A 22,475-nucleotide genomic window follows, 5' to 3' on the forward strand; every position below is an offset into this window, starting at 1 on the left:
CCCATGCCTCTCCAGCCCCTGCCTCAACCCTTGACCATCTCCCTTAGACCCTATCGGACACACCTGGCTCTCCCCCAGGCCAGCCGCAAGCCCCTAACTTTCCCGACCAAAATCTGCGCGTGACTTGGGGGAGAGTCCCACTTCACGTGGGCTCATCCCCAGCCCATGGCTCGACCCCTAGCCCTCGTAGGACTCTCCCTAGAACCTAATCATGACCCCTAGGACCCAACCACAAGACCTGGTCGAGCCACCTGCCCCCACGCAACACAAACAAGCCTGAACATTGAACAATACAACCGAGATTCTCTGAAATTCCTGCTATGGTTCCAGATTGTTTCCTATCATGAATTTAGCTTTTGTGTGTGTTATTAGGACCCTAAAACTTGTGAAAAACGTCCTTGATCAGTACCCTTGTCATGGCAGCCCTTTTAACAACATAATAATCATGTTATTGGATGAAAAATCATGAGTTCAAAACATGGTATGCATAGTTGCGAAAATATTATGATGTGTGGCTTGTTTTTCATGCAAAACGATTTTAAATAATTACTATGGTGAGAATGATGAGAAAAAGGAGAATATGGTGTACCTTTGTGTAACGTACCGTACTTTTAAACTACTTGAAATTTTCGAAAAAATAAAAATTTTCTTAAATACAAAATAATCTTTCAAATTTGCATTAAAATAAATTTCTCGTCTAAAACATTTGAAATAAAAACAATCACAACCAAATTTACCAAAAGAAATAATCGTTTAAACACCATAAACACTTCATAAAAATCATAGTATTTGAAACAACATGCATAAAAGTATTCATAAAAACATGGGCGGTCCTCGGGTTTAGCCTCCCGCTCAGTCCAAGCCAGCTCACTGGTTCTCACCCCTCGTCTCCTCAAATGGATCCTCACCTGCATCGATCAAATCTAGTGAGTCTAAAGACTCAACATGTATAAACTGGGAGTAACGAGTAATATATAATAAAATCACATGAAACCTTAAAATAGAGCGTACGTACTTGAAACTTGAACTTGCATACTTAAAATCCTGAACGTAACATACTTGAAACTTGTGCATACATACATAACCATAGACGTGCCATCATCATAAGACTTTTCTTAAACATGCTTGCATACTTGTACATACTTAAACATTCATAAACTTCATCATTTTGTGTAGAGGCATGTTTTAAAGCAAGTGACCCATACATAAATTCGCCTGATCAGACATAACCACAGTACTGGGCTGACAGGATAGATCCACTGCTACATACATGAGATCCCCGTTCATGCTTTAACGGGTGGATTGGTCCCCGTTCATGCTTTAACGCTTCTCAATCCTGATCTAAACCCGTTCATGCTTTAACGGGGTGGAGAGGTCCTCGGCCACGTTCACCGACTTCCAAACCCATTCATAATTTGATCACGAGACATTTAGCTTACATCAAAAACTTAAAATATTTTCTTTTGCACGTCGAACATACTTACTTGGCGTTGAACGATTCGTTGGATCTCGCTTGGGCCCGCTGCTGCAATATACTAACATGAGTTCAAACACTTATCTTTCATAGCTTAGACGTAGGTACTCGTGCTCACCACCGAAGTAAATAAATAGCTTATGACATTCTAAATCTCTCGGGACTTGACCTCGTGTAGTAATAATCTTACTAAGCCATGATATAGAACCCAAAACAAAATCTTATATTTTTACATAAATAAATTTTAACCATCGTACTAAACCAAGATATAGAACCCCGAAGCAAATAAAAAAAAATTTATTTTTTTATTTTTTTTAGAGGGGGGTACAAGGACCCCGTGTAGGGGTCCGGGTAGGCACGAAAATTTCGTATTTTTGAAGGAAAAATGACACGGTCTCCGTGTCGAGGTCCGGGAAGGGGTTCGTGTAGCCTCTGGACGTGAAATTTACTAGCTTAATGATTCATTCTTCCTACCCAAGCCTAAGGACCATGAACCAACACCTCAAGACTCATCCTAGAATGCTATTACATTGATTCAAACCCGTACAAACACCCCAAACATCCCCAAACATCGACAAGAAACTTCAATACAACAATAACCCGTAATTCGACATCGTTTCGCTTCCTACAACTTCTATTACATCCCAAGCCAATTCCGACTCAAACGAACCACCAAATAACACCTAAACACATCCCATAACATACCTAAATGCAGTAGCACAAGCCCGGCGATACCCAACAAAGCCTGCAACAAATAACTTCAAAAACATGATGAACATCATTTTCATAATATCAAAGGTTTGAGCTGTCACACGAAAATAACCATAACTCACTCGTTTCTTGTCTGAAAATTACGAAGTTTATATCAAATCAAAGGTATCAAAAAGTTCTACGTTTATATGTTGACAATATTTTCAGAAAACGAACCAAAATTACACAGGAACCTAGATGACAGCCAAACGTCTTTTTGAGATCTAAAATACTTCAGAAATCGATTCAATGCATAATCGCTCAAACTTTGCTCATAATAATTAAACTTTTACGCATAACATACATAAAAATATCTACTATGACAAGATCGATGCATAAAACGAAAGATTATACATGCCTTTGGTCTTGAAACGTAGGAAATCTCGCAAATCTCGACGATCCGGACACGAGGAAGAAATTTGGAGCTTCTTGCTATTCTTTAATGGTAGAATAGATGGAAATGGAGCTCAAGAACACTTGAGGAGAGAAGGGAAATAAATGAGGGAAAATGGAGGAGAATTGATGGGAATGAATTTTCTTCCGGAGAAGACTTGGACAAAGTTGTGCAATTGGAGGCAAGTGGAATGGATTTAGGGTAAATATAGGAATAATTTAAATATATTGATTAGGTTTAAACTAATTAATCAATATATGGTGTAGTCCAAATAAAATTTAGACTACTCGAGGCTTGAAAACAAATGCATAAAATATTCCTAAATTTACAAAAGTTGCACCACTATTAAGGGAAAATAAAATATTAATTGTCATAGAATAAAATACTCCATAATTTAAAAATTCCTTTTAAACTTAAATAAATATTTTTTAAAAAATTTAAATAAATGCACGTGTTTTACGTGTACTGATTTTGGGCTCTACAGTTTCTCCCCCACTTAAATAAATTTCGTCCTCGAAATTAAATCTTACCAAACAGTTCCGAATAACGACTTTACAAATCTGCTTCGGTCTCCCAAGTGGCCTCCTCCACTGATTCATTCAGCCACTGGATTTTAACCAATTTGGTCACTTTGTTCCGAAGTCTCCGCTCCTGTCTGTCTAGAATTTGGACAGGTCTTTCCTCATACGACATATCTGGAGCCAACTGCAACGGCTCAAAACTCAAAACATGCGAAGAGTTTGCTATTGTGGGACCCGGACGCTAATCATACTCTTAATCATCATTATGAAAATTTAATCAATTATAATAAACATGGTCTAAAATATTTTTTTTTAAATGCGGAATGTAATGGGATTCAATCTAATATACATATCAGTATTAAAGTACAAGTCTTGTACTATATATACAATCATTCAACTAAGGTTTAACAACTAAATGTTAAGTGTCCAAACCCTATCTCTAATCCTAGTCCGTAGTCTCCACTCTAATCACGATCTATCTTCATCTCCTTGACCCTGAACCTGTCCCACCTATTGTCATGCACACATACAAACAAGACATCAGCCGGATAACTCCGGTGAGAATAAAATCCCAGTATAAATCAATGAAACATGCAATCATATAAACAATGTAAAAGCATGTAACAAATATCAGTGACATGCATCAAATCTGAAGCATAATCAATATGAAATCGTAAATCATACTCGTGTCTCCATGGCTCAGACTAGACTCAATCCTAGTCTAGGGATCCCGGTTTCCAGATGTTGGCATTCCTATATCGAACATCAGTAATAGAAGAAACTCCAATTCTATCCACTTCGATATAACCAAACATCCGGTGTCTTGACCTATCCGTCACAGACTGTGGCACTATCGCCAATTTACTACCTTATGACAACGTGCAATCTGCCAGTGACGATTCCATCACTATCGGCACTTATGTCACAAGATCACTCATCTAATACTCGTTTAATACATGCTTCTATAAATCAATAGAACAAGCATATCAATTCAAATCAATGTAAATAATAACAAGAAGTATGTGATTTAGGGAAACTCAAGTATATCCTACTTGAGTCGATCTCCCAATACCACATTGACTTATACCTTTGTCTTCTCGATCTGACGAAGTCGAAGTCTCGAAGTCAAATCTGTCCATATCAAATCTGGAATGACCATATCGAATAGATTGTGTCAATGTACATATCAATTCAAGACCTGTTCTGATCAATACGCAAATCAAGACATAATCTGATCAATGTCAACGATATCCTGATACAATCTCAATCAATACTAAATCAGATCAAAATCCATCTACTGATGTTCCGACGGCATAACAATACAATCTCAACAACCCCGTTAATCTCAACATCACAGATATAATACCACAACTCATAATCGATATCAATACGAATCATAATCTTCAATAATAACAAGTCATAACATCAAATCTGCGCAATCTCAATCATATCACTTCCGAAAATCATAACAATTACATAAACAGTCCGTTCTTTGATCTGACTTCAATTATATACTGATCAGTATACCCAGAACACAATATATCAGTCAAATCACAATTCCCCCAATATCATAATTTCAAATGATACCAGAATTCAATAAAACTTATGTCCTGTTGTAGCTGTCGTCGTTAGGAACTCGGTACTGAAGTTAGATTACAAATCAGACGGACGGATTCCACAAAATCCTAACTTGAAACCCAAGGTGATGTTTGAAGGGATTTTCAGAGGATTTCCTTCGATTTTTCCGTGTGAAATGCTGAGTAATAGCCATATATATATATCCCAATGCATGACAAGAAAACGTGGCTCAATATTCATGTTGCACGTCTCGCCGTGGGTGCGCTAGCCCTTGGACTGCGGGTGCGCTGAGCGTGCTGTACTACTTCCAAAATTCCAGAAGAACAACCGCGGGTGCACTATGTTTTGTACCGCGGGTGCACTAACCTTACTGCCCCAACACTGCGGGTGCGGTAGCAATTCTGGCGCGGGTGCGGTGTCTCTTTGCCACTAAACTCAAATTGCAACGTCGCTTCTCCATGTCTGTTCTTCCATTCCCTTATTCATAATACATGATAACTCAAAAGTATTAAGCTAAAATCTCGGGCATTACATTTCTCCCCCCCTAAGATACGATCTCGTCCTCGAAACACAGGCAATCAACTCGTATATCACAGATAATCATATCAGACACCAAATCTGATAAAAGAAAGAGATATATATACAGAAGCTAAAAGAAAACTTACTCCACTGAAACAATTCTAGAATCTTTATTTCATTCCAGATTCTGTCTTCTAAATAGCTTCCTAGATGTCCTAACCATTCCTTTGAACTTTCAACATCGGAGTAGTCTTCGTTCCGAACTATCTTTATTCTATTGATTCTGATTCCATTCTGGAGTAATACTTCAAGAGATATAACTCGAAGTAATTCTAATAAAATCAATCTCAAAATACTGGCTATACAACATCTGTATATACCAACTAACAGCTCATAACAAATCAACATCGTCATCTGTTATCAAGTCTGTTCAGGCTAAATCAATTCAATATTCAATATCCTATATCACATACCATTGGTCGTCGTCTGACGTTGGCATATTAGGTCTATCTATTCAGAGCTGTCGTCATTCTTTTCTGAATCAGCTTCACTTCCTCAGTAATATCTCTGATCATATCAAGTCCAATCTCCAGTATTTCAGAGATATCATTACAATAACAAGGGGATCTACACTTCTTGTCGTACAATGCTTCAAACGGTATTTTCTTCATACTCGTCTGTTAGCTGTTTTTGTACGAAAGCTCACGACATGACAACAACTCCTGCCAATTAGTGCTAAAATCAAGCACTACAACTCTAAGCATATTCTCCAAAATCTGGATAATCCACTCTGACTGTCCGTCAGTCGGTGAACGATATGTTGTATTTAGATATAATCTTGTACCCAATTCTTGCTGTACACTTTGCCAAACGTGCAAAGTCAACCAAAATCATGGTCTGATATAATCAACTCCCGATACTCTGTGCAGTTTGACCACGTTTCTGACAGGAATCTCAGTAATATAATCATATCTGTACATCTTCATGTACGAGTTAGTACTCGCAGACGGAGTAGTCTTCGTTCCGAACTATCTTTATTCTATTGATTCTGATTCCATTCTGGAGTAATACTTCAAGAGATATAACTCGAAGTAATTCTAATAAAATCAATCTCAAAATACTGGCTATACAACATCTGTATATACCAACTAACAGCTCATAACAAATCAACATCGTCATCTGTTATCAAGTCTGTTCAGGCTAAATCAATTCAATATTCAATATCCTATATCACATACCATTGGTCGTCGTCTGACGTTGGCATATTAGGTCTATCTATTCAGAGCTGTCGTCATTCTTTTCTGAATCAGCTTCACTTCCTCAGTAATATCTCTGATCATATCAAGTCCAATCTCCAGTATTTCAGAGATATCATTACAATAACAAGGGGATCTACACTTCTTGTCGTACAATGCTTCAAACGGTATTTTCTTCATACTCGTCTGTTAGCTGTTTTTGTACGAAAGCTCACGACATGACAACAACTCCTGCCAATTAGTGCTAAAATCAAGCACTACAACTCTAAGCATATTCTCCAAAATCTGGATAATCCACTCTGACTGTCCGTCAGTCGGTGAACGATATGTTGTATTTAGATATAATCTTGTACCCAATTCTTGCTGTACACTTTGCCAAACGTGCAAAGTCAACCAAAATCATGGTCTGATATAATCAACTCTCGATACTCTGTGCAGTTTGACCACGTTTCTGACAGGAATCTCAGTAATATAATCATATCTGTACATCTTCATGTACGAGTTAGTACTCGCAGACTGGATCAGTCTTCAACTCCTAACTCAATCAATGCTCAATTCCTAGATAAATGTGGTAGCTTCATCACGATATCCCTGGAAATGTAATCCTATTTCCATTCAGGAATCGACAAGCTATATAACCAATCTCCTGGTTTCTTTCTTTATGTCTTCATATATCAGCAGTTCAGACATTTCAATACAAATTCTGCCACAACTTGTTTCATCTGTTTCCCTAAATCTGTCTTTTCAATTATCGTACATTTTTCTATCATCAGAATAAATGTTGAATCAAAAATTGTACATTTCTGATAATACTTGTCGTTTCACATCCGAAAAAAAATCTGACACAACAATTCAGTTATTCATATGCAGTACAGTATCACATACCTGATATCTGATTGATACTCTGCTCTGACTATCGATATCAAGTTCTGCCCATTCTGATCAACTTTCTGAACTGTTTTAACTCTCAAAATCAGCTCTAGTTCGGCGTGAACGGTATCGAATCTCAACTGTATACGATCTGTATCAAATACTGCTTCAGAAAATAACAATTCTCAATCAGATGTAAAGAACAGTCAGATATAATAGCCTGCTAAACTCATGTAACTATAAGTTTCTGACACTGATATCAATCTCAGCCAACTGATCGCGGTCTCAATGGTGCTAGAATCACTCGGTATACTATCTTCGAATATCAACTACCCTGAATACAATTTGTCTCAGTCAAGATTCATAATTCAACAGTTTCGGTATACAACTTTCCAGTTCTCAGAATATTTAACAAAATCAGTCATATTTTTCGAATATACCAGAAGATCATAGATCAACAAATAAGAGAATCATCAAAATATTCTGAACACAGAGTTTATCAACTCATAAACATAACTGAAGCATCCCTAACGAGAAACACTCAATCAGATGTAACTCGCAGGCAGAAATCTTCTAACTGGTCTTTCACTTCTTCCAATTCAATCAATATCATTCTGTACGAAGTTCTAGAAATAATAACAGTACCTGATATTAAGTCAAGACTGAAATCAATCTTCCTGATTAAAGGCAAATCCGGAAGTTCATCTGAGACGACTTTAGCAACGCTCCTGTCACTGGCAAATCAGTCAATGATACACTCCATCTTAGTAAATCAACTGAATACATAAGGAACCACTCCGTTCCTTTCAATAATCATCGAGTCATGAACATCACATATATCAAAGGTATTCCAAATCCAGAATCCTTACCGTACAATATTCATTCTTCGGCCATTTCAGGTCCGAATCTCACCATTTCCTGGAACTCGTCTGCGATAGCTCTGTACTTGGCCAACACATCAATATCAAAAATGTAGTCACAATCAGACAATACAAGTACACACCAGCTAACCCAATCTCATTCTCATCTCACTGCAGTATACAATATTTTACAGAATTCACTGATATCAAAACTCTTCCCAAAAGGTAATGAGACAAATATTACAGCAGATACGGAATCAATAGATAAAGCATATATCAATGCAATTCATTCAAAAATCATATACAGGATGTACTAATATTTATCAATATATATATACGCAGAATAATCATAAAAGATCAATTACCTTCCACCATATCCTCAAATGCATCCTGGATCCATTCCTCGGTTACTACCACTACTCTGGCTTCCTGCTGACCCTGGTTGAGACTGAGTAGAGGATGGTTAGAAAGAATGAACAACAGAAGATGATCTATCGATCTGAGTCACTGATCCAGATGACTCTGCTCCCTGGAATCTTCGGGAACCTCTCTGTGGACAAACTCTAGCGAAGTGTCCTTGCTGTTTGCAAATATTGCAACTACCATACACTCCTTGGCATTGCTCTATGAGATGTCTTCCTCCACAGGTTCTACAATAGACCCCGGTATAACTCGGGCTAGAACTACTGGAGCTAGATGAATCGCTCCCTAACTTCTTAAACTGCTTCTTTCGAGCTTTCAACTGTTCCTTTTTCCCAATACTACTACTACCAATCTCCAATTTCAAAGGGGATTGCAGGAATTGGACTGGAGATTGTTGCTGTTTCTGAGATTGGATTACATACAGCCTTTCTTGTTGTCGAATCAAACTTGCCTCAGCTCTCTTTGCTCTATTCAAGGCGTCAGAAAAAGTATAGGGCCACTCCACGTTTACCAATGCAAATATTCCAGGATTCATTCCATCAATAAACCGATCAGTTACAACTTCATCATTTCCAGCCACATGAGGTGGTTTAGCAACATATTCTTCAATATTTAGCTGACCCTGTTTCAAATTTTCAAACTCTGCCCTCTTGTCCTCTCGATACAAACCCGGGAAAAACCTTTTATAGAATTCCACTTTAAAGATTTTCCACGTAATCACTGTACCATTCTGTTCTAGGGCTTCTTTGGTTGCAATCCACCAACTCTTTGCGACTTCCCGTAACTGGTGCCCAATCAGTTTAACTCTCCGTTCGTCAAGCCAACTCTCACAATCACTCGTCGTCTCAATACCCCTCAGAATCGGCAGTTGAAATGACTGAAACCTCGTCAATTGTGTTTCCATCAGAGTTTCTGAAACATCCATCTGATCAGTCACCCTACTTTCTCATTCTGGAATTCTTCGAGGAGAAATATCTGATGATCACAAGAGTCAACTATCATATGGGACAAATCGGCCTCAGTCCCTTTCTGATCAGCTTACCTCTGATCAAAATCGATTCTGATTCATTCTCAAATAATACACATTACCAAATCAACTCAGATATTCAGGTAACATGTATCTTCAGAAATAGTAAACACATACTGTAATATTAGCATATACAATGTAATTCAACAATATAGTAAATCACATGCTAGCAATCACATGCAAGGAAAGAAAACTCATTTTACCCCGCTCACTAGCTTCTATCTCAATCTCAAGAACCTACAGTTCTAGACCTATTGCTATGATACCACCTGTTGTGGGGACCCGGACGCTAATCATATTCTTAATCATCATTAGGACAATTTAATCAATTATAACATGGTCTAATTTTTTTTTTAAATGCGGAATGTAATGGGATTCAATCTAATATACATATCAATATTAAAGTACAAGTCTTGTACTATATATACAATCATTCAACTAAGGTTTAACAACTAAATGTTAAGTGTCCAAACCCTATCTCTAATCCAAGTCCGTAGTCTCCACTCTAATCACGATCTATCTTCATCTCCTCGATCCTGAGCCTGTCCCACCTGTTGACATGCACACATACAAACACGACAACAGCCGGATAACTCCGGTGAGAATAAAATCCCAGTATAAATCAATGAAAAATGCAATCATATAAACAATGTAAAAGCATGTAACAAATATCAGTGACATGTATCCAATCTGAAGCATAATCAATATGAAATCGTAAATCATACTCGTGCCTCCACGGCTTAGACTAGACTCAATCCTAGTCTAGGGATCCCGATTTCCAGATGTTGGCATTCCTATATCGAACATCAGTAATAGAAGAAACTCCAATTCTATCCACTTTGATATAACCAAACATCCGGTGTCTTGATCTATCCGTCACAGACTGTGGCACTATCGACAATTCACTATCTTATGACAACGTTCAATGTGCCAGTGACGATTCCATCACTATCGGCACTTATGTCACAAGATCACTCGTCTAATACTCGTCTAATACATGCTTCTATAAATCAATACAACAAGCATATCAATTCAAATCAATGTAAATAATAACAAAAAGTATGTGATTTAGGGAAACTCAAGTATATCCTACTTGAGTCGATCTCCCAATACCACATTGACTTATACATTTGTCTTCTCGATCTGACAAAGTCGAAGTCTCGAAGTCAAATCTGTCCATATCAAATCTGAAATGACAATATCGAATAGACTGTGTCAATGTACAACTCAATTCAAAACATGTTCTGATCAATATGCAAATCAAGAAATAATCTGATCAATGTCAACGATATCCTGATACAATCTCAATCAATACTAAATCTGATCAAAATCCATCTACTGATGTTCCGACGGCATAACAATACAATCTCAACAACCCCGTCAATCTCAACATCACAGATATAATACCACAACTCATAATCGATATCAATACGAATCATAATCTTCAATAACAACAAGTCATAACATCAAATTTGCGCAATCACAATCATATCACTTCCGAAAATCATAACAATTACATAAACAGTCCGTTCTTTGATCTGACTTCAATTATATACTGATCAAGATACCCAGAACACAATATATCGGTCAAATCACAATTCCCCCAATATCATAATTTCAAATGATACCAGAATTCAATAAAACTTATGTCCTGTTGTAGCTGTCGTCGTTAGGAACTCGGTAGTGAAGTTAGATTACAAATCAGATGGACGGATTCCACAAAATCCTAACTTGAAACCCAAGGTTATGTTTGAAGGGATTTTCAGAGGATTTCCTTCGATTTTTCCGTGTGAAATGCTGAGTAATAGCCATATATATCCCAATGCATGACAAGAAAACGTGGCTCAATATTCATGCTGCACGTCTCACCGCGGGTGCGCTAGCCCTTGGACCGCGGGTGCGCTGAGCGTGCTGTACTACTTCCACAATTCCAGAAGAACAACCGCGGGTGCACTAACCTTACTGCCCCAACACCGCGGGTCCGATAGCAATTCTGGCGTGGGTGCGGCGTCTGTTTGCCACTAAACTCAAATTGCAACGTCGCTTCTCCATGTCTGTTCTTCCAATCCCTTATTCATAATACATGATAAAAGTATTAAGCTAAAATCTCAGGCATTACAGCTATATACTTCCTCCGCATCGAGACGTGGAACATATTGTGCACTCCAGCCAGATTCGGCTGTAGGGCTACACGATAAGCTAACGTCCCAACTCTGTCAAGAATTTCAAACGGTCCAATATATCTTGGACTCAGCTTGCCTCTCTTCCCAAACCTCATAACACCTTTCATAGGTGCTATTTTTACGAAAACGGGATCACCTACGGCAAACTCTAGATCCCTTCTCCTCTTATCAGCATAACTCTTTTGACGACTCAAGGCAGTCTTCATTCTGTCTCGTATCTTGACCACCACATCTGCAGTCTGCTGAACAATCTCTGGACCAAGTTCTGATCTCTGATCGACTTCATCCCAATGAATCAGCGATCTGCACTTCCTCCCATACAATGCCTCGTAAGGAGCCATACCTATTGATGATTGAAAACTGTTGTTGCAGGTAAACTCCACTAGAGGTAGCTTCGATTCCCAATTCCAATGGAAATCTATCACACAGGCTCGCAACAGATCTTCCAATATCTGAATCACTCGCTCAGACTGACCATCTGTCTGAGGGTGGAATGCAGTACTGAATAACAACTTTGTCCCCATGACTGCATGTAAACTCTTCCAGAAGGACGATGTGAACCTCGGGTCCCTGTCAGACTCAATAGTAACTGGGATCCCGTGCAAACGAACTATCTCCCTGATATAGAGCTCCGCATACTGCGTCATGGAGAAAGTCATCTTCACAGGCAAGAAGTGTGCCGACTTAGTAAGTCAATCCACTATAACCCAAATGGCATTGGATCCTCTGAATGATCTCGGCAAACCAACAATAAAATCCATGGTGATATTTTCCCATTTCCACTCGGGAATAGGGAGCGGCTTAAGCATTCCTGCTGGCCTCTGATGCTCTGCTTTCTCTTGCTGGCAAGTGAGACATTCAGTTACAAATTGGCGGATGTCGCGCTTCATACCTGGCCACCAATACAGCATCTGCAGATCCTTGTACATCTTGGTACCTCCTGGATGGATGGATTACGGAGATAAATGTGCCTCTGACAAGATATTTTCTCTGATCGAATCAAAACTAGGCACCGACATCCTCCCTCTGTATCTCATAATACCATCGAACACTGTGTAAAGTACATTGCCTTTGGCTTCATCTTTCAGTTTCCATTTCTGTAACTTCTCATCTGAAGATTGTCCTTTACGGATTCGTTCTAGCAAAGAAGACTTGACTGTCAGATTAGACAGCTTGGGAGCTCTGCCCTTAGGATAAACTTCTAAGCCAAGCCTCTGAATCTCTGACTGAAGAGGTCTCTGCACTGATAGCTGTGCTACAATTGCTACCTTTCTGATCAAAGCATCTGCCACAACATTAGATTTCCCTGGATGGTAGCTAATTTCACAATCGTAGTCTTTTACCAACTCCAACCACCGTCTTTGTCTCATGTTAAGCTCTTTCTGTGTGAAGAAATACTTGAGACTCTTGTGATCAATGAATATCTGGCATTTCTCGTCGTACAAATAATGTCTCCAAATCTTCAACGCAAAGACCACGGCAGCTAACTCGAGATCATGAGTCGTATAATTTTTTTTTTCATGCAATTTTAACTGTCTGGAAGCATAAGCTATAACCCGACCATGTTGCATCAACACTGCGCCTAATCCGAGCTTAGATGCATGGGTGTACAACACAAAATTGTCTTGCCCTGATGGCATGGCTAGAACTGGCGCCGAAATAAGAGCTTGCTTCAAAGTATCGAAGCTCTTCTGACACTCTTCACTCCATACGAATTTAGCATTCTTCTTGGTCAATGAAGTGAGTGGCACTGCTATCTAAGAAAATCCCTGAATAAAATTTCTGTAGTAACCTACTAAGCCTAGGAAACTGCGGATCTCTGATGCATTCTTTGGCTCAACCCAATCCTTAACGGCTTCCACCTTTGCTGGATCCACCTCAATACCACTGCTAGATACTATATGACCCAAAAATGCTATTTTCTCAAACCAGAATTCACACTTACTGAATTTTGCATACAACTTGTGGCTCTGCAAAACCTGCAATACTGTTCTTAAATGCTGACTGCGCTCCTCATGGTTCTTTAAGTATATAAGAATGTCGTCAACGAACAATATGACGAACTGATCTAAGTAGGGTTGAAATACTCGGTTCATGAGGTCCATAAAAATTGCTAGAGCATTAGTCAGTCCAAACGACATCACTAAAAACTCGTAATGCCCATATCTAGTCCTGTAGGTTGTCTTAGTTTTACTTTACTATGACCTCGAATTCTGACTTTTCTCACAATTCCCAATATTAGAAATGGAGGTTCAAACTTATCGTATCTTACTTTCTTTATATTATACCCGTAATGTTCATCGATCTATTCCCTTAGCATTTATGCAGTTCACTTACAAATCAACTTCTATCCGTGGTACTACACTCAAAAGTTAAACCTTATCTTAACCCCGTAATAATATTGACCTACGATCCTTGAATCAAATCTTTATCTTACGATGCCAAACTTACGTGACTTAGCTATTTATAAGTACATCCCAAATAAAGATTGTTGCTAATCTTAAATTTCGAGGAACATTAATCCATAAAACCCCAAAATATAGAATATCGATATTCTGCTTAAATAATAAAACCTTCCTAGCATCAAACACATGCTTAAAATATTTTCTTCCCAATTCCATTATAGTTGAGGCCTAAGACAATTAAACCTTCCTCATTGGAACGAATGTCACACTTTGACGTATCCTCAATACTTAATTCATTCAAACGTATAAAGCTTAATAAGTTTCACCCTGTTAATGATACTTATTCTAATAAATCAACTTCACTTATAACCCACATAATTCTAGAATCCTCATATAAAGATTTTAGATTTCTTACACGATAAAAATCTTAATATTCGATCATTGGTAACCTATGTTGAATACAACTAATTCCTTTTTGTTTTTATTTCACCCAATATCCCCTATGATCACCTATTTCATAAACTTGAAATTAAAACTTACACAACCCAATTAGTCATAGATAACCTAATTCTCGTACTCATATCCACTTAATCCTAAGTTTCTTAATGACTTACAAAGATTCCTCAAAACAAGGTGCCTGATAGGGCCTCTTGCCACGCCTATCGACCTCAATGTCCATCTGGTCCTGCCCTGCCGCCAAAGCTCTCGACACGGCAACTGTATAAGTCATAGGACCAGCAACCCTAACACCAAGGCGCAAGATTGACCGCAAACAATCCATACAATGCCTCAGATTCTCCCGAACTTCGTTAGCAAATAGGGGTACAAAGTGACACCCCCTTTCGAACTTCCTGACAAAGTCTGCCACGCTGCTGTCTCCCTGTTGCAGCGACATGAACTCCCTGGTCAGGCGGGAGCCTACTTCTTCAGTTAAGTACTTGGAGTAGAAAACCTCCTTGAAGCCATTCCACGTCAGTATTTGTAAGTTCACTGACACTTACGCGCCTTCCCTCCAAAGCCTGGCGTTTCCAGTCAACAAGAAGGTGGCACATCTAACTCTGTCTATATCATGCAGCTCCATAAACGCAAAGATTACCTCGATGGACTTAATCCATCCTTCAGCTATCATCGGGTCAGTAGTCCCCGAAAACTCCTTCGGATCCATCCTCTTAAACCTCTCATAAACTGTCTCCGGTCTGGGCCTCGCCCCTGTGTCTATTGCAGTATGGTTCCCCGAAAACTGTGCGAAGAACTGGGTCAGCCCTGCAAGCATCTGAGCCTGCAAATCTGGGGGTGGAGGAGGAGGAATGTCTCTCTCATCCTCTCGAGTCTCTCTGTCCTCATCCCTTGATTCCCGGTTAATCATGCGTCTAGGAGGACTGTCCCAAAATTTTCCCAACACATAGACCCAACATGCATGAACATACTACTAATATCACGTAAATCGAACTTAAAACATGGACATGCTGAAATCATGACTTAATGCTTAATACATAACATAATTCAAAACTTTAAAACTTACAGACTTGAGGTGTGGTTTCGTGAGCTTCTCGCAACTGACAAAAGGCATAACCCTTTACAAGAACACGGCTCTGATACCAACTGTAACGTACCGTACTTTTAAACTACTTGAAATTTTTGAAAAAATAAAAATTTTCTTCAAGACAAAATAAACTTTCAAATTTGCATTAAAATAAATGTATCGTCTAAAACATTTGAAATTAAAACAACCACAACCAAATTTACCAAAAGAAATAATTGTTTAAACATCATAAACACTTCATAAAAATCATAGTATTTGAAACAACATGCATAAAAGTATTCATAAAAACATGGGCGGTCCTCGGGTTTAGCCTCCCGCTCAGTCCAAGCCAGCTCACTAGTCCTCACCCCTCGTCTCCTCAAATGCATCCTCACCTGCATCGATCAAGTCTAGTGATTCTAAAGACTCAACATGTATAAACTGGGAGTAACGAGTAATACATAATAAAATCACATGAAACCTTAAAATAGCGCGTACGTACTTGAAACTTGAACTTGCATACTTAAAAGCCTGAACGTAACATACTTGAAACTTGTGCATACATACATAAACATAGACGTGCCATCATCATAAGACTTTTCTTAAACATGCTTGCATACTTGTACATACTTGAACATTCATAAACTTCATCATTTGCGTAGAGGCATGTTTCAAAGCAAGTGACTCATACATAAATTCGCCTGATCAGACTAAACCACAGTACTGGGCTGACAGGGAAGATCCACTGCCACATACATGAGATCCCCGTTCATGCTTTAACGGGTGGATTGGTCCCCGTTCATGCTTTAACGCTTCTCAATCCTGATCTAAACCCGTTCATGCTTTAACGGGGTGGAGAGGTCCTCGGCCACGTTCACCGACTTCCAAACCCATTCATAATTTGGTCACGAGACATTTAGCATACCTCAAAAACATAAAATATTTTCTATTGCACGTCGAACATACTTACTTGGCGTTGAGCGATTCGTTGGATCTCGCTTGGGCCCGCTGCTGCAACATACTAACATGAGTTCAAACACTTATCTTTCATAGCTTAGACGTAGGTACTCGTGCTCACCACCGAAGTAAATAAATAGCTTATGACATTCTAAATCTCTCGTGACTTGACCTCGTGTAGTAATAATCTTACTAAGCCATGATATAGAACCCAAAACAAAATCCTATATTTTTACATAAATAAATTTTAACCATCGTACTAAACCAAGATATAGAACCCCGAAGCAAATAAAAAAAAATTTATTTTTTATTTTTTTAGAGGTGGGTACACGAACCCCGTGTAGGGGTCCGGGTAGGGGTCCGGGTAGGCACGAAAATTTCGTATTTTTGAAGAAAAAAGGACACGGACTCCGTGTCGAGGTCCAGGAAGGGGTCCGTGTAGCCTCTGGACGTGGAAATTCACTAGCTTAATGATTCATTCTTCCAACCCAAGCCTAAGGACCATGAACCAACACCTCAAGACTCATCCTAGAATGCTATTACATTGATTCAAACCCGTACAAATACCCCAAACATCCCCAAACATCGACAAGAAACTTCAATACAACAATAATCTGTAATTCGACATCGTTTCACTTCCTACAACTTATATTACATCCCAAGCCAATCCCACTCAAACGAACCACCAAATAACACCTAAACACATCCCATAACATACCTAAATGCAGTAGCACAAGCCCGGCAATACCCAACAAAGCCTGCAACAAATAACTTCAAGAACATGATGAACATCATTTTCATAAGATCAAAGGTTTGAGCAGTCACACGAAAATAACCATAACTCACTCGTTTCATGTCCGAAAATTATGAATTTTATATCAAATCGAAGGTATCAAAAATTTCTACGTTTTATATGTTGACAATGTTTTCAGAAAACGAACCGAAATTACACAGGAACCGAAATGACAGCAAAACGTCTTTTTGAGATCTAAAATACTTCAGAAATCGATTCAATGCATAATCGCTCAAAATTTGCTCATAATTGAAAGAGATCGATTTTAGGTGCCCGAATTCGCAACGGAAGCAGCAAAATTTTCGAAAATGATATTTTCTAACATAAAATTTTCGAGCACCTCTAGTACTAGGATGTGTAGCAAATACAAAACACAAAATATGTCATACATATGGTGTTTTAAGAAAATATACCTATCGATCTTAAAAGATTGATGTTGGCTCCAACTTAGTTGATATACAACTAAGCTCTTGATGGCAAGACAATCTTCAAGCTCTTCTTGCTCCAAAATTAGGCCCACCACCAACTAGCTAGAACCCCTCTTATTTTGCACTAGAAAAATAAGAAAATTTTTCAAAGAGAAGTATTTTCTATCCTCAACAATTGAAGAAGAAAAATTGAGAGAAATATTAGGGAGAAGACTATGCAAATTTCGGCCATAGCATGTCTTGGAGGGAAGGGAGACTTTTCTTGTTATGTGAAAAAGTTGTTGTGTTGTCCCAAAAAGCATGTCATGCAATTTTTTAATGAAAAAGTATTCCCCAACTCTTCACCTCCCAAGCATGCTTTTGACTTGGGCTTGTAACAATTACAAGGCCCAAGGACTTTTATTTAAATGTCCCAAACATATTTGAGTCCATTTAAAGTTTACTTGATTTTTCTTAAGCCCCACTAGTTTAATAATTATTTCTAATTGTGCTCTACAAGGCCCAATGTTATTTAATTAATCCAACACTTGAATTAATATAATTATTTGAACTCTACTAGGTCAACTAGTGTTTAATTAATTCAACACTTGAATTAATTTAATTTAGTCCATAATAATGTTTATGAAAATCACAATTTCCAAATACATTATTTATTTGGCCAACTTTTAATTTAGGAACACATTCATAAATTAAAATTTACATTTCCCTCATAGAAGTCATACTTCTATTTATCCTTACGCTTATAAACTCATTTATAAGCCGTTCAACACATTGAACTATTTTACTTCTCAACGGGATCAAGAAAGCTAGTACTTGTGTGGCCCTCAATGGTTCATTGATACAACTAGCCGTGTGTTCACATCTCCATGTGATTCAGACTAAACATGTCCTTATATGAGCAAAACCCAATTGCTCCATTCTTACTTATCAACTCCTTGATAACAAGAATGTCAGAACTCAAGTCTTATAGTACCAAACCAATCATGTTAAACGCCTAGCAGCATCGCTTACATGATTCCCTAGGTATCAAATGATAGTACCTGCAAGAACCATTCAATTATGGTTAGCGTACAGTACGGTCCCTTCAACTCATATATCCCGACCGATTCGACAACCATTGGTATATCGAGAGTTGTCAATGAATCGATACTATGTGTCATGTCGTAGTTGCATCGATGGTGTAATCTAGGAAACCCCTTTCGTAATCACCACCATACTCTGATCAGAGATTTCATACTACATACACATAGGATATCCATACCCGAAGGTAAGCGGTGAATCCCCGACTACAATGCATCGACTCCTATATGTTTCGACAGAACACCCAACCTTGCCACCTGATGACCCCATGAGAGTCGGTAAACAAGTCAAAGTGTAATTCTAGCACATAGAGTCTCAATGTTGTCCCGGGTCATAAGGACTAATGGTGTACAACCATAAACTAGGACGTTTCCACTCGATAAGTGAGAACCACTTGGAAAGTCCTTTATGAATGGTTGTTCAGTGCACTCTACAAGGAGCATCTATCTGCATGCTCGGACATCACAATGTCCCCTACCAATGAAACATGGTACTCACATCGCAGATACTAGTCTCGAACTCGAGCGGCCTATATCCTTCTTAGCGGCGGCTGAATCGACTAGTAACTGTTTAGAATATACAGTATTCAAAATATGAGTTTCATGATACTCATCATATGAGCATCTCATATTCTTTCTACTATTTTTATATTCAAGGAATTTATCTATGGAAGTAGCATGGGTATACAGATAAAGAAGTGCCAAAACAATAATTTCAAATATTATTAAAATAAAGACTGTTTATACATAGAGTTTCATTGTGAACACTCGGCCAACACTTGGCTCGACGTGCACCTACTCTAACAATCTCTTACTTGCACTAGAGTCAACTACCCATATGCTTCAAACCCATCGATTCGCGATGCTTCTCGAATAATGGTCCAGGTAAAGGCTTAGTTAGTGGATCAGCAACATTATCTGCGGAGCCGACTTTGTCAATCTTGACATCTCCTTTTTCCACAATCTCTCGGAGGATGTTGTACTTTCTCAATATGTGTTTGGACTTCTGATGAGACCTCGGCTCCTTTGCTTGAGCAATGGCTCCTGTGTTGTCACAAAACACCGGGACAGGAGCAACTCCATTAGGAATGACGCCCAACTATTGGACGAAATTCCTTATCCAAACAGCCTCCTTTGCTCCAGCTGATGCAGCAATATATTCTGCCTCAGTGGTGGAATCCGCTGTACTGTCTTTCTTGGAACTCTTCCAAGAGACAGCAGCACAATTGAGCATGAATATGAATCCAGAGGTTGACTTCAAGTCATCGATATCGCTTTGGAAGCTGGAGTCGGTATAGCCTTCCAATTTCAGTTCTCCACCCCCATAGACCAAGAACAATTTATTGGTCCTTCTCAAATATTTGAGGATGTCTTTCACAACTTTCCAATGTGGAAGACCGAGGTTCGATTGATATCTACTCACTACACTTAGTGCGAAAGCCACGTCAGGACGTGTAGATATCATCCCATACATGATGCTACCAATCGCAGATGCATACGGAATGCGTGTCATCACCTCTATCTCTGCATCAGTCTTGGGAGACATAGACTTGGATAAGGACACGCCATGACACATTGGTAGATGTCTTCTCTTGGACTCATCCATCGAGAACCGCTTCACGATGGTATCAATGTATGTGGACTGGGTGAGACCAAGCAATCTTTTTAATCTATCTCTATAGATCTGTATTCCCAATACAAAAGATGCTTCACCCAAGTCCTGCATCGAGAACTTACTCGCTAACCATATCTTAGTTGATTGCAACATTCCTACATCATTCCCAATGAGTAGAATGTCATCAACATAAAGCACCAGGAATATCACAGCACTCCCACTGACCTTCTTATACACACAGGGTTCCTCAAGATTCTTAGTAAAACCAAACTCTTTGATTGTACTATCGAATCTAAGGTTTCAACTCCTAGATTCCTGCTTTAGACCATAAATAGATCTCTGAAGTTTGCATACCATATGCTCACTTCCGATAGATGTAAACCCTTCAGGTTGAGACATGTAAATCTCTTCCTTAATATACCCATTAAGAAAGACTGTCTTAACATCCATTTGCCATATCTCATAGTCATACCATGCAGCTATGGCTAGCAAAATCCTTATGGACTTGAACATTGCAACTGGAGAAAAGGTTTCCTCAAAGTCAACTCCTTGTCTTTGAGTATATCCTTTTGCCACCAATCGCGCCTTGAAGGTCAATACCTTCCCATCCGCCCCAAGTTTCCTCTTGTAAATCCATTTACACCCTATGGGAACAATTTCTTCAGGTGGATCCACGAGATTCCACACTTGGTTCGCATGCATGGAATTCATCTCAGATTCCATTGCTTCAAGCCACTTGGATGAATCGGCATCAGATAACGCTTCCTTGAAGGTCCTTGGATCACATCCATGGTTAGGCTCATCATGGCCCTCTTCACGAAGCAGACCATACCTCATAGGTGGTCTCGAGACTCTCTCGGATCTTCTAGGAGCTTGTATCTCCTCTCTTGGCTCTTCGGGTGTGGGTTCTATAATTGTGGGTGTCTCTCGAACCTCTTCGAGTTCTATAATCTCCCCTTTTCTATCCAATAGAAATTCCTTTTCCAAAAATGTTGCATTCCTAGAAACAAACACTTTTGTTTCTTGGGGATGATAGAAGTAGTATCCAACCGAATTCTTTGGATATCCCACAAAGTAACATAAAATGGATCGACTATCCAATTTATCTCCCACTACCTGCTTCACATAAGCAGGGCACCCCCATATTCTAAAATAAGAATATTTGGGTGGCTTACCCATCCATATCTCGTATGGTGTCTTATCAACTGCCTTTGAATGGACATTGTTCAACAACAGTGCCGCTGTTTCAAGCGCATATCCCCAAAGGATGGCGGCAACTCCGTGAACCCCATCATAGACCGAACCATGTCCATCAAAGTCCGGTTACGACGCTCCGAAAAACCATTCAACTGTGGTGTAGCGGGCGGAGTCCACTGCGAGAGAATCCCATTCTCCCCAAGATACTCTTGGAACTCGGCACTCAAGTACTCACCACCTCGATCCAATCGAAGTGTCTTGATGCTCCGTCCCAACTGTTTCTCTACTTCACTTTTGAATTCTTTGAATCTTTCAAAGGCTTCAGACTTGTATTTCATCAAATACACATACCCATACCTCGAAAAGTCATCGGTAAAGGTGATAAGGTAGGCATGTCCATGCTTAGTGGTGATGCTAAGCGGACCGCACACATCGGTATGGATCAAATCCAATAACCCTTTGGCTCGCTCTACATGGCCCTTAAAGGGAATTTTTGTCATCTTTCCTTTTAGACATGATTCACAAGTCGTGAGAGCATTAATATCAGACATATCAAACATGCCCACTCCCACTAACTTGTTCATCTTTCTTAGGGAAATATGTCCTAATCGAGCATGCCATAAT

General features: G+C 39.0%; 1 long non-coding RNA gene across 1 annotated transcript in view; it reads right to left on the reverse strand.

Moving 5' to 3' along the window:
- Positions 1-3,582: 3,582 nt before the first annotated feature.
- LOC142518394 (uncharacterized) overlaps positions 3,583-22,475 on the reverse strand; it is a 97,536-nt gene continuing 78,643 nt past the window's right edge. The window contains exon 3 of the long non-coding RNA XR_012813538.1: positions 3,583-3,649. This is a non-coding gene — a long non-coding RNA (uncharacterized LOC142518394). The remainder of the gene's footprint in view (positions 3,650-22,475) is intronic.

This window comes from Primulina tabacum, chromosome 1 (assembly GCF_025594145.1).
Source record: "Primulina tabacum isolate GXHZ01 chromosome 1, ASM2559414v2, whole genome shotgun sequence".
Classification (NCBI taxonomy): domain Eukaryota; kingdom Viridiplantae; phylum Streptophyta; class Magnoliopsida; order Lamiales; family Gesneriaceae; genus Primulina; species Primulina tabacum.